General features: G+C 47.2%; 1 pseudogene; it reads right to left on the reverse strand.

Annotated features, from left to right (window-relative positions):
* Positions 1-11,661: 11,661 nt before the first annotated feature.
* LOC101154476 (glyceraldehyde-3-phosphate dehydrogenase-like) lies at positions 11,662-12,674 on the reverse strand (annotated as a pseudogene).
* Between the last annotated feature and the right edge of the window lie 628 nt (positions 12,675-13,302).

Raw genomic sequence — 13,302 nt, forward strand, 5'->3', positions numbered from 1 at the left:
GCCCTTATAAAAGGGCTTGCGGATCACATGAGGCCAGGAGTTTGAGACCAGCCTGGCCAACCTGGTGAAATCCTGTTTCTACTAAAAATACAAAAAATAGCCGGGTGTGTGCCTGTAATCCCAGCTACTCGGGAGGCTGAGGCATGAGAATCCCCTGTACCCAGGAGGCGGGGGTTGCAGTGAGCGGAGATCCTGCCATTGCACTCCAGCCTGGGTGACAGAGCAAGACTCCATCTCAAAAAAAAGCCAGGGGGGTGGGGGGTGGGCCTTGATGGAGGGAGTTTGTCCCTTTTCACCCCTTCTGTCCCTTCTACCATGTGAGGACACAGCATGAGGATGCAGCAATAAGGCATCATTTTGGAAGAAGAGACAGGGCTGTCACCAAACATCAAACTTGCCAGCACCTTGATCTTTAACTTCTCAGCCTCCAGAATTGTGAGAAATAAATTTCTGTTCTTTTTTTTTTTTTTTTTTTTTTTTTCTGAGGTGGAGTCTTGCTCTGTCGCCCAGGCTGGAGTGCAGTGGCGTGATCTCGGATCTCAGCTCACTGCAACCTCCGTCTCCTGGGTTCAAGTGACCCTCATGCCTCAGCCTCCCTAGTAGCTGGGACTACAGGCGTACACCACCACATCTGGCTAATTTTTGTATTTTTAATAGAGTTGTTGGCCAGGCCGGTCTCGAACTCCAGACTTAAGGTGATCCACCAACCTCAGCCTCCCAAAGTGCTGGTATTACAGGCATAAGCCACCGCGCCTGGCCAAATTTCTATTCTTTAAAAATGACCCAGTCTTAGATATTTTGTTACAGCAGCAAAAACAAAGATGGAAACTTGAATGGCATTTATTCTTGTTTAGTTTTGGTTTTGTTTTCATCATGGGACCCTTCATTTTTATTTTGCAGTGGGCCTCTCAAATTGTGAAGCCAGCTGTGACCATGCCACTTCCCCCACTGTGGGATGGAGTCTATTCCTCTGCCTCTTGAATCTAGTCTGGCCTATGACTACTTTAACCAGTAGAATTCCATAGAAAAGGACTATGTCAGTTGCACACTTCACCTTGAAGAGGACTGGAGGTTTTCACTTCCTGCCTCTTGGAGCCCTGAGCCAGCATGAATAAAGTCTAGGCTACTCTGCTGGAGAGAGGGACATAAGGGTGTCAGACGTGTAAGGGAAGAAGCCACCTCACACACCTCAGCCCTAGCTGCCTTCTAACTGCAACCACCTGAGAGACCCCAGGCAAAAACCACCCAGCCAAGCTCTGTTGACCAACAGAATCATGAGAGATAATAAGAAATAACAATTATGTAATGCCACTAAGCTTCAAGATGACTTGTTCAGCAGTAAGAGATAACTAGAACAGTGTCCCTCCCCCTTTATAACCTGTGTTTTTAGATTTCAAAAAGAAAATTCTAGATTTATTTCTTCCAGGAAATCATAATGCTAAGTAGCAAATACTATGATGTACTTAAGAGTAGATCTCAAAGTGTTGTGTGCCTGAGATTTATTGGGCTGGGGCGGCGGGATGGGGGGATGCATTAAAAGTGCAGCTCCAGCCGGGCTAAGTGGTTCATGCCTATAATCCCAGCACTTTGGGAGGCCAAGGCGGGCAGATCATTTGAGGTTAGGAGTTCAAGACCAGCCTGGCCAACATGGTGAAACCCCATCTCTACTCATAATACAAAAATTAGCCGGGCGTGGTGGTGGGCACCTGTAGTCCCAGCTACTCAGGAGGCTGAGGCAGGAGAATTGCTTGAACCCAGGAGGCGGAGGTTGCAGTGAGCTGAGATCACACCACTGCACTCCAGCCTGGATGACAGAGAGAGACCCCGTCTCAAAAAAAAAAAAAAAAAGTGCACCTCCTCTGACTTCAGACCCCCAGATTCAGAGTCAGTAAATCTGGGGTTATGGCCAAGGAATCTGTATGTTTACAAGCCCCCACATGATCCTAAGGCAGGCCTTTGGTGAACCACAGTTTTCAGAACACTGTTTCAGGGAGTACCAGTCCATGGTGGCAATGGGATATTGTTTTCAGTGTCAGAAGATTCCTATAGCTGCCCCACATCAAATTTTAGTATTTGATGATGGCCTGGGTGGGTTAACTGAAATAAAGATGGCCTGCCCATCACAGAACTTTCCTCATCAGACATTTGAAAAACAACAGAGAAAGCAAAAGACAGACTACTGTTCTTACATGTTGAACAGAAACTTATTTGGTCAGAGTAAGTGTACTACTCATAGAAGCATACATGGGAGTTGAGAGAGAGACTACCCGTTTTCCGCCTGCACCAGTCTCTTCCTTTCTGTCATCATTGCCAAAAGAGACATGGGTGGCCCCAAAATGTCACTGGGTTTCAGTTCTTCAGAGGGAAATGCTTCTCCTGGCAATGACAGAAGTGCAAAAGGGCAAGCCCAACCACGCAACCACATTTCAAGCTAGAAGGACAAAAGGAGGAGATGGTAGAAATACAACCCAGAAGCTGAGGCCACCTGGCAAAAGCTGGCACCACAGAGGAGCCCCAGCTGCTGCACGGATGCCACTCAGTGCAGAGAATGGGGAAGAGTTACCCTGGCGTCCTCCTGCATCTGGCCCCTGACTTCCATCAGTGTCTCCCATTGGCCAGGCATACCAGGAAAGCAGAGGACATGGGTGCTGGGGAAATGGAGTTCTCTGTTGAGACAAAGCAGGGTGCGAAAGGGCAGGCATGGATCTGGGAGCAAACAGGTGACTGCAACAGCATTCACTTGGCCCACATCTGTCTGCACATCCAGGCAAGGCACTGCCCAAGCACTTTAGCGGTCACTGTCATTGCCCCACCCCTATCCCCTTGGCACTGACTGAGCCCAGGAAGAAGCATCTTACTGGAGACGCTTGCAGCTCTGCCTGAGGTCGTTTCCTGGCCACAGGAGCCTGCTCGGGCTGCCCACTGGGCAGGCTGAAGGCTTGGGGAGTTGGCGTTCTGGGAGTAACCCTTCATCAACAGTGTACAGGAGTTGGTGGCTACTTACTGCAGCTTTCTCACCCCTCCAGGTCCTCAGTGGGACTGGGTCCCAGCTGCTCACAGTTCTATCTGCTCATTAGTCAACATTCTGCGTTGACTTCCTCTCCTTCCTTTTCATACCCACTCCCATTCCAAATGAACTCCTTACATGGGTTTGTCCAGGACCTAACCCTAGGAGAAGCCAGTCTAAGACAAACACCCCAACTCAACTCACAGCCAGCATTCGTGCCTTGTTGCCAGCATGCCCCGCAGCAGCCCAGAACCAGAGTGGTGGCAGTAAACCAGCCCCCAAGGCCAGAGAAGGCAGGCCAGGGCTGGGCCTCCCTGTATCCCTCCCTGGGATTTACAACCCTCCAGCCCTATTTGGCTCCTCCCACCCACCACAGAACATCTTCCCTTTCTTTCCTTCCAAGACAGGAAGAGCAGGATGAGAGAGGCTCAGGGACCCCCAACAGTAGAAGTCAAGGGCAGACTTGGGCGTGGAACATTCTCCCACAATCTCTATCCCATTCCCACTGTCACACCCCATGATCTGCCCCCAGCACCCCACGAGAGGCCGCTCCTCCTCAGAGGGGAGTGAGTTAAGTGTCGCGTTACCAAGGAACTGCCACAGTAGCCACCAAAGTGACTGCTCGTTATTTGAACACTTTCTTCTATTTGACTGAATACAGGAAAAATGTCACAAATAGAATATTCATCATCCCCCTCGCGTGCCTTTCTTCCCTGCTTATCTCCCTGCTGTCATGTATGAATCCCGGCTTCAGGTTCATTTGGTATGTTGAGTGCATGCCCGGGGAGAGGATGCGCTGAAAGGCTTGCCCACATGCTCCGTGCCGCGCGACAGCCCTCCCTCCCCACTGGTGACACCCCACCAGACAAACGCCACTCACAGTGACCCTCAAGGGTAGGACACCGTCTGCCTAAGTGGAGGGGCCTTCTGCTCCATGCAGAGGGAACATAAAGGACCTGAGGAGCCTTCACAGCCATTTAGTGATTCTCGGCATGTCACTTTTACAGACACCTCAGCTTCCAGAGCTTTTATCCTCAGGTGCTTCTTAGAAGACGCAGGATGGCATCCCCACCCCACTTCAAACACCGTCTGTTTCAAGATCCTCAGAGGGGCTAACGCCGCCTGCCAATTTCTCAGCTAGAGTCATCAGCGTGCAGCGTCTCTCTCTGCCTCCTTTCCATCAGTGCCAGAGACTCCCCCAGCCTGCTCCTCCTCCAGCCAGGCCCCATCCTGCAGATTGCCATGTCAGGCTGCAGGGAACACATTTCTAGGACTGGAAAATCAAAGTACTTATTGCCCTGACAATTAGATATTATGTTCAACTGCAGTAACACAAACCTGAAAACCAATGGCTTAAACAAGGGAGGGTTTTTTTTCTTCTTTTTCTCCAGTAATATCATTCCAGAAGTGGGCCAGCAAGGGCTGATACGGCCAATCTATGAGGCCACCAAAGACCCAGCCTTTATCTCCTTCATTCTTAGGATATGACCATCACCCCATGCTCTTATTAATAAGATGGCCACTGAAACTCCAGCCATCACATCCAAATTCCTCACAGGATAAAAAAAGAAGGGCAGAATGGAGGTCCCAAGCTGAATGAGCCTCTCTTATAAAGAGCTTTCCCAGACATCCCACCCAAGAACTCCAGCCATACCTTGTTGGCAGGTCTGTGTCACATGACCATCCCTAGCTGCAAGGGAGGCTGGAAAATCTAAGCTTTTAGCTGAGCATGCTGCCATCATGCATGCAATTTCAGTTCTGTTAGTGTTATGGGCTAAGTTGCATTCCCTCCAAATTCATACGCTAAACTCTTAACCACCCACACCTCAAAATGTGACTGTTTTTGGAGATAGGGCCTTTACAGAGGTGATTAAGGTAAAATGAGGTCATTAGGTTGGGCCCGAATTCACTATGAGTGGTGTCGTTATGAAAAGAGGAAATTAGGACACAGACACGTGCATACAGGAAATACCATGTGAAGACACAGCAAGAAGACGGCCATGTGCAAGCCAAGGAGAGAGGCCTCAGAAGGAATCAACCCTGCCGAGACCTTGATCTCAGATTTCCAGCCTCCAGACTGTGCGAAAATCCATCTCTGTTGTTTAAGCCCCCCGGTGTGTGGTCCTTTGTTATGGCAGCCAGAGCAGACTAATCCAGATAGTAAGGAAGGAGAGAAGACCGGCTGTGGGTGGGCAATTAGCAAGACCTGGCGCATTTGGGGAGGCCAGGTCTTTATTACCTGGCCTTTTAAAGATATCTTTAAAGAACCTCGGCATACTTTTTCAAAGATCCCTTTTAAGATATTGTTTATCAGGTGGTGTCCTGAGGGCCTGCACCATCCCCACCCTTCCCGGCTCTCCCCAGCCTTTCTCTTCCCTAGAAATGCTTGTGTAAAAATTGCGGCCTCTCTGGAATGATTTGAGAAGTACTGAAATAGCCATCCCTCCCTTCCACTGGCCATAAATAGCCTGAAAGTCTAAAGTTAGTGCTTCATTCCTTTGGTTAATCCATTATCCGTATGAAAGTGCAAATTAACTGGCAAATGATCCAGGTCTCATGAGCCCAGAGCAGGTTTGGATGGAGGGAGAGAGCACGGGACAGGGTCAGGGGTGGGAAGGGAGAACCAAAAAGCCAGAGGCCAGGAGGGCACAGAAGTCCCAGGTGGGGCTGCTACCAGCAGAGGAGTCTCTCAAACACTGTGGGCCTGTCCTACTTTGCTAAAAGGGAACATGGGAAGGTGCTGGGGTTAGGATCCAAATTTTCCCAGGGAAGACCCTGTACCTCTGCCCCATCCTAATGAAACTACATTTAGACACCACCTTTCTACACCTTCACTCCCCTGCGTTCCCTCACTTGCCCTCCAAGCTTCTCTATGGGAAAGCCCTAGAGAGTTGGATTGGGATGTCCTGCCTCCCCTTGGGTGCCCATGACACTGGTTCCCTCATGTGGGATGTCACAGACATGAGCCTCTGCCTTTGCTGAGTATGACAGAATATCTTGAAGAATTCTTTCAGAAAATGTTAAACTTCCCAAGTCTTTTTTTTTTTTTAATATAGAGATGGGGTCTCACTATGTTGCCCAGTTTTGTCTCTAACTCCTGGGCTCAAGTGATCCTCTGGGATTGCAGGCATGAGCCACCACACCTGGCCCCAAGTCTTTTATTTACTCATTTATTTATTTTCTTTTTTGAAACAGGCTCTATCACCCAGGCTGAAGTGCAGTGGCACTATCACTTCTCACTTGCAGCATCGACCTCCCATGCTCAGGTGATCCTTCCACCTCAGCTCCCACCTCACCTCCCACCTCAGCTCCCACCTCACCTTCTACCTCCCACATGAGTAGCTGGGACTACAAACACACACAACCACGCCTGGCTAATTTTTGTATTTTTTTGTAGAGACAGGGTCTCTCTATGTTGCCCAGGCTGCTCTTGAACTCCTGGCCTCAAGGGATCCATCTGCCTCAGCCTCCCAAAGTGCTGGGATTACAGGTGTGAGCCACTGTGCCTGGCTCCAAGTCTTGTCTTTTCTTTTTTTTTTTTTAAACGGAGTCTTGCTCTGTCGCCCAGGCTGGAGTGCAATGGCATGATCTCGGCTCACCACAACCCCTGCCTCCCGGGTGCAAGCGATTCTCCTGCCTCAGCCTCCCATGTAGCTGGGATTACAGGTGCGCACCACCAAGCCCAGCTAATGTTTTTTGGGGTTTTTTTGGTTTTTTTTTTTTTTTGTATTTTTAGTAGAGACGGGGTTTTGCCATGTTGTCCAGGCTGGTCTCATACTCCTGACCTTCTTGGCCTCCCAAAGTGCTGAGATTACAGGCATGTGCCACCATGCCTGGCCCCAAGTCTTTTCATGTCCAAAAATATATTTAATTTGCCCTCCCACTTGAATATTAATTGGCCAGTGTGCTGGCATTTACTCGTTATCACTCCACACTATACCTGCCCTTTTAAACTCAGCTCCATAGCGCTGGGGCTAGGAGCCTGCAAACTACATTTCCCAGCTGCCTTCCTGTTAGAGTCAGCCAAGAGGGGGCACTGGGAGGATATGGAAAAGCAGGAGGAATGGAAAAGCTTCCAGCTTCTGGTTCCAACAGGGTGTCGTTGCTCAAATCTCAAAACGATTGTCCTCAGAAGTTTGAAGACCTCACTCCATTGTCTTCTAGCATTCCCGCTGAGGTCTTTAACACCCAGTTACTACATTTCATCTTTCTGGAGGATTTAGACTTTTTTTTTTTTCATTACCCTTGGAGTTCAGAAATCTTGATGCCTTTAGGGATGGGCCTTTTATAATTCTTCTTGTTTGGCATTTGGTCTGTTCTTTAAATCTAAAGATGGAAGTTTTTCCCCAGCTCAGGGAAATTGTTTGTTCTGTCACTACTTAGATTATCTCCTCTCTTACAGACTCTCTGTTCTTGGCTTCTGAGAATTCCTATTAGATAGAGAGTTAAATTTCAGGTCCTGCCCCATGTCTCTTAATTTTTCTCTTACACTTAAAAAAAATCTTTCTATCTGTTTTGCATTCTTTGAGAGAATCTCTCAACCCTGTCATCTATTCAGTCTTCAGCCATGGTCACTTGGCTACTCAGTCTTTCCAATGAGCTTATTATGTTAGCAATTGCACTTTTTGTAATTTCAAGAACTCTGACATATTCTTTTGACAGCAGTCAGCTCTCTATTTATGGATAGTACTGCTATTTCATTTAAATATCTCTCTAGATCCTGAGAGAATTCTGTAGGGATTAGTTCTTTTGTTTGTTTAGTTTGGTGCCTCTCTTTCACGATGTTGGTTTTCCTCAAATATGTTTGATAACTCTTTACTCTCTGTTCCTGTTATAGATGAAGGTCCAGGCTTATCTATAGTGGAGGCTGCTGTGTATTTTCTACACTCCAGTGAAAAATGCCTGGTCTCATGACAGCAAAAGCAAGCGATGGTTATGAAAGCCCAAACTCATTGCTGTTTTGGTGAAGAAGGGCTTGGATCAAGCCACTTTTCCTTTTAAAATGTTTAGGTACTGTCTTATTTTGAGCTGCTATGACAAAATACTATAGACTAGGTGGCTTATTAAATAATAGCAACTTTCTTAAATAATTGATTAAATAATAAAAAATAAATTATAAATAAAAAATAAGGCCAGGCACGGTGGCTCATGCCTGTAATCCCAGTGCTTTAGGAAGCTAAGAGGAGAGGATCACTTAAGATTAAGAGTTCCAGACCAGCCTGGACAACACAGCGAGACCCTGTCTCTACAAAAAATTTAAAAATTAGCTGGGTGTGGGGGTAGACACCTATGGTCTCAGCTACTCAGGAGGCTGAGGTGGGAGGATCACCTGAGCCCAGGAGGTCGAGGCTGTAGTGAGCTGTGACTATGCCATTGTACTCCAGCCTGGGCAAAAGAGCGAGACCCTGTCTCTAAAAAGAAAAGAAAAGAAAGTGGATAAACTGTGGTACATTCACACAACAGAATACTACTTAGCAAATAAACTAAATGAACTACTGGCTGCACACACAACCTAAATGAATCTCACCAATGCAGTGTTGCACATGAGAAGCCAGATTTGAGAGTCCGTACTGTATGATTCCATTTAGAGAAAGGTCAAAAACAGGCAAAATTCATCTGTGATGTTAGAAGTCTGTGTAGTGGTCACCCTTGGGGGAGGCGGAGAATAGTAACTGGGAAGGGGCATGAGGTGGGGTTCTGGGGACCTGATTATATTCAATTCCTTGTCCTGAGTGCTGGTTACACAGGTGTGCCCAATGTGTAAAAATATACTCACTGTCTGCTTATATGTATGCATTTATGTATGTATATTTTGCTTTGATTTAAAAATTAAGCTGGGTGCAGTGGCTCACACCTGTAATCCCAGCACTTTGGGAGCCCGGGAGTTTAAGACCAAACTGGGCAATATAGTGAGACCTTGTCTCTACAATTTTCTTTTTTTTTAAGTTAGCCGGGTGTGGTGGTGCGTGCCTGTAGTCACAGCTACTCGAGAGGGTGAAGTAGGACCATCACTTGAGCCCAGGAGGCAGAGGTTGCAGTGAGCCCTGATCATGCCACTGCACTCCAGCCTGGGCGACAGAGCGATACATTGTCACAAAAAAAAAAAAAAAATGACAATATATAGACAAGATTGGCTGTGGGTTCATGGTTACTAGGGCTGGATGAAGGGTACATGGTGGCTTATTACAGTGTTTAGTCTACTTTCAGGTGTTTTAAAAACTCTCCATAATAAAAGAAATTTTCTTAGGTGACCTTATTTTAAAAATACATATTTTCCCCATGGGGGTGGGGGAGGATTGTGATTATTGTTTTTAGTTGGAAGATGGGGGGATAATATCCAAATGCATTGCCCTATGCTTTTTTCTATACTAGCAAGGGTAGATTCCCTAGCTAGGCCCACTTCTCCATTTAAAGACCCTTCAATCTTTCTGTCACCTCTCTCCTCAGTTGCCCTCCACATCCCCAGGAAACTGGCCTATACATTCAGGGACAATTGTTTTCACAAGAAGAAAGCTGTCCAGAGCTTCCATTAGCTCCTATGCATTTTTATTGATTTATACCTGCCTTGTTCCAAAGATGTATTTAAGGTTTACAAAGATGCATACAATAAAACAGCATAAAATAAATTAGCAGTGAATTAGAGCAAATGACGTAAAGGGAAAACAAGGAGAGGAAAATAAGATGGAGCCAAGAGTGAGGTGATTACACAAAACACCTGCCATGAAACCTACTGCACTCACTGGAGACAGAACACAAGTTTGAGGCTGAGTTCCCCAGCAGCCCAGGGGAAAAAGGAAGCCGGGTTGCACTGTGACTTATATCACTGAGCCGAGTCAGTGATATAAAAACAAAGCACAGTTGGGAGAAGCACAGTTATTCCTAACATGGAGATCAGGGAGGCAAGTTTTTGCCATAGATTATCATAAATATAGTATCGCAAACAACATTCTCACATTACACAGGGCAAAAGAACACACAAGACTGTCTTAACCTCACACCACCGTATTAGTATACTGCAACAAAAGCAATGATGCTGTTCAGGGAAAACTATGCCGCAGTGACTAACAGGGGTCTTACACTAAGGTGGCTTCACAAGGGACAGACTCTGGAATATCTCATGCAAAATTTCTTAGCCTGGAAACCATGCACCAGGATTCAGGGGTTCAGGAATCCTTGGCACAGTAAGCAAAAGTGTGTGCATCTGTGCACTTTTTCCAGGACTGGGTCCATAGGTTTCATTGCATTCTCAAAGGTGTCAGTGAGTCCAAGAAAAGTGAAGAATTACCCACATGGAGGAAAAGCAGCAGCACACACTTCCAAACTTCTCCATAAACTGCTTCTCCCTCACTGATGGCACATGACTTCTTACAGTTACCAGTGAGGTGTGGAAATGAAGATTTGACATTCAATGAAGCTGGGGTAGGAGTCTCCTCCTGTGAGGATGAGCTGATTCAGAGCCAGTCTCCAACTAGAAGGCCCCCTACCCCTGCTCAGAGAGTTGCCGGGGAGCCCCCAGGGGCTGGGTAACTTTGTGGCAATGGAGTGATGGAGGTGCCCCTGTGGTTCCAAGCCATCAAGCAGGGTTACAATAATCTCTACTGGGGAATTTTTCTTCTAATTTGAGACAATGATAACTAAACACCCACCTAAATCATTTTTTAAAAGTCATTAATCTCTGATCGTGTGACTTCCTAATGAATTCTCCAAGCTCAACTAGTATAAAATGTGTTCCAAGGTGACCCAGGTGATTAGCTGCTGGGGTTATAAGCCAAGCACCAGGTACAAACTGGGGAATCTCTGCCACCAACAATGGCTTCCAATCCAAAACAACTAAACTGTAGTTCTCCTTTCTGCCAATAATTAGATGAAAGTTGTTTATTAAAGCCATTGCTGGATGTCATTACTGATAATAACAATGGCTAGTATTTATTAAGCATGTATTACATGCCAGGCACTGTATTTTCTTATGTGATCCTCAGAACAGTGCTCTGACTGGGCGGCTGACTAGCCCATCATTCCCATTTTTTTTAATCTTTTTTTTTCTTTTTAAGAGATGGGGGTCTCACTGTGTTGCCCAGGCTGGAGCACAGTGAGTATTCACAGGCGAGATCCCACTACTGATCAGCAGGGGAGTTTTGACCTGCTCCGTTTCCGACCTGGGCCAGTTCACCCTTTCTTAGGCAACCTCGTGGTCCCCCGCCCCTGGGAGGTCACCATATAGATGCTGAACTTAGTGTGGACACTTGATCAGCATAGCGTGCTACAGCCCAGAAGTCCTTGGCTCAAGTGATCCTCCCACCTCAGCCTCCGGAGTAGCCAGGACCACAGGCATGCACCACTATGCCTGACCCATCGTTGCTATTTTACAGATGGGCAATTCTAGGTTTAGAGAGGTAAAGTAATTTTCACAAAGTCAAAATGTAAGCCAAGATTTTTCTCTCTCTTTTTTTTTTTGGCTGAGCACAGGGTACTTTATTGATGGTATATGACAAGGTGGGGCTCCCTAGGCCCCTCCCCTCTTCAAGGGGTCTACATGGAAACTGTGAGGAGGGGAGATTCAGTGTGGTGGGGGACTGAGTGTGGCAGGGACTCCCCAGCAGTGAGGGTCTCTCTCTTCCTCTTGTGCTCTTACTGGGGCTGGTGGTCCAGGGGTCTTACTCCTTGGAGGCCATGTGGGCCATGAGGTCCACCACCCTGTTGCTGTAGCCAAATTCATTGTCATACCAGGAAATGAGCTGAAAAAGTGGTTGTTGAGGGCAATGACAGCCCCAGCATTGAAGGTGGAAAAGTGGGTGTCGCTGTTGAAGTCGGAGGAGACCACCTGGTGCTCAGTGTAGCCCAGGATGCCCTTGAGGGGGCCCTCCGATGCCTGCTTCACCACCTTCTTGGTGTCATCATATTTGGCAGGTTTTTCCAGACGGCAGGTCAGGTCCACCACTGACACGGCAGTGGGGACACGGAAGGCCATGCCAGTGAGCTTCCCGTTCAGCTCAGGGATGACCTTGCCCATAGCCTTCGCAGCGCCAGTAGAGGCAGGGATGATGTTCTGGAGAGCCCCGTGGCCATCACACCACAGTTTCCCGGAGGGGCCCTCCACAGTCTTCTGGGTGGCAGTGATGGCGTGGACTGTGGTCATGAGTCCTTCCACGATACCAAAGTTGTCATGGATGACCTTGGCCAGGGGTGCTAAGCAGTTGGTGGTGCAGGAGGCATTGCCGACAATCTTGAGGTTGTTGTCATACTTCTCATGGTTCACACCCATGACAAACATTGGGGCATCAGCAGAGGGGGCAGAGATGATGACCCTTTTGGCTCCCCCCTGCAAATGAGCCCCAGCCTTCTACATGGTGGTGAAGACGCCAGTGGACTCCACAACGTACTCAGCGCCAGCATCGGCCCACTTGATTTTGGAGGGATCTCACTCCTGGAAGATGGTGATGGGATTTCCATTGACGACAAGCTTCCCATTCTCAGCCTTGACAGTGCCATGGAATTTGCTATGGGTGGAGTCATATTGGAACATGTAAACCATGTAGTTCAGGTCAATGAAGGGGTCATTGATGGCAACAATATCCACTTTACCAGAGTTAAAAGCAGCCCTGTTGACCAGGCGCCCAGTACAACCAAATCTGTTGACTCCGACCTTCACCTTCCCCATGGTGTCTCAGGGATGCGGTTCGGCTGGCGATGCAAAAGAAGATGCAGCTGACTGTAGAACAGGAGGAGCAGAGAGCCGAGCCAAGATTTTTCTGACTTACTTGTCTTTGGCCTTAACCACTACACTGTGACATTTATGAATATGAAACTTTCAGCTCACCAGCAGTGGTATCAAAAGGTTAAGAAATGAGTTTAAAAGGTGGGGAGAGGCAGTGGTAAGGGAGAAGAAAGTCTTGCTTTATGCCCCTGAAAATACTTGTCATATCCATTAGAAGGCCGTTCTCCCTATTTCAATGGTCTATTGCTGTATAGCAAACCACCCTAAAACGTGGAGGCATATGTAGGGGAGAAAAGATTTCTTTTCTCATTCATCACTGGGTTCATGGATGAGGCACCTAAAACAAGATTGATTAACAAGAGAAAAGCATACAAATGTATTTCATATACGTTTTACGTGACATGAGAGTACTCAGAAATGAAAACCTAAAGAAATGGGTAAACTTGCAAATTTTTATGCTTAGGTTTGATGACGAGGTGGCTGGTCATGGAGAAGTGTGATTGCACAAAGAATGTATGATCCAATGGTAGTAAACTGGGGTGGGGAGAGGAACTTTGCAAGCCTGTTTATTCAGGTTCCT

This window comes from Gorilla gorilla, chromosome X (assembly GCF_029281585.2).
Source record: "Gorilla gorilla gorilla isolate KB3781 chromosome X, NHGRI_mGorGor1-v2.1_pri, whole genome shotgun sequence".
Classification (NCBI taxonomy): Eukaryota; Metazoa; Chordata; class Mammalia; order Primates; family Hominidae; genus Gorilla; species Gorilla gorilla.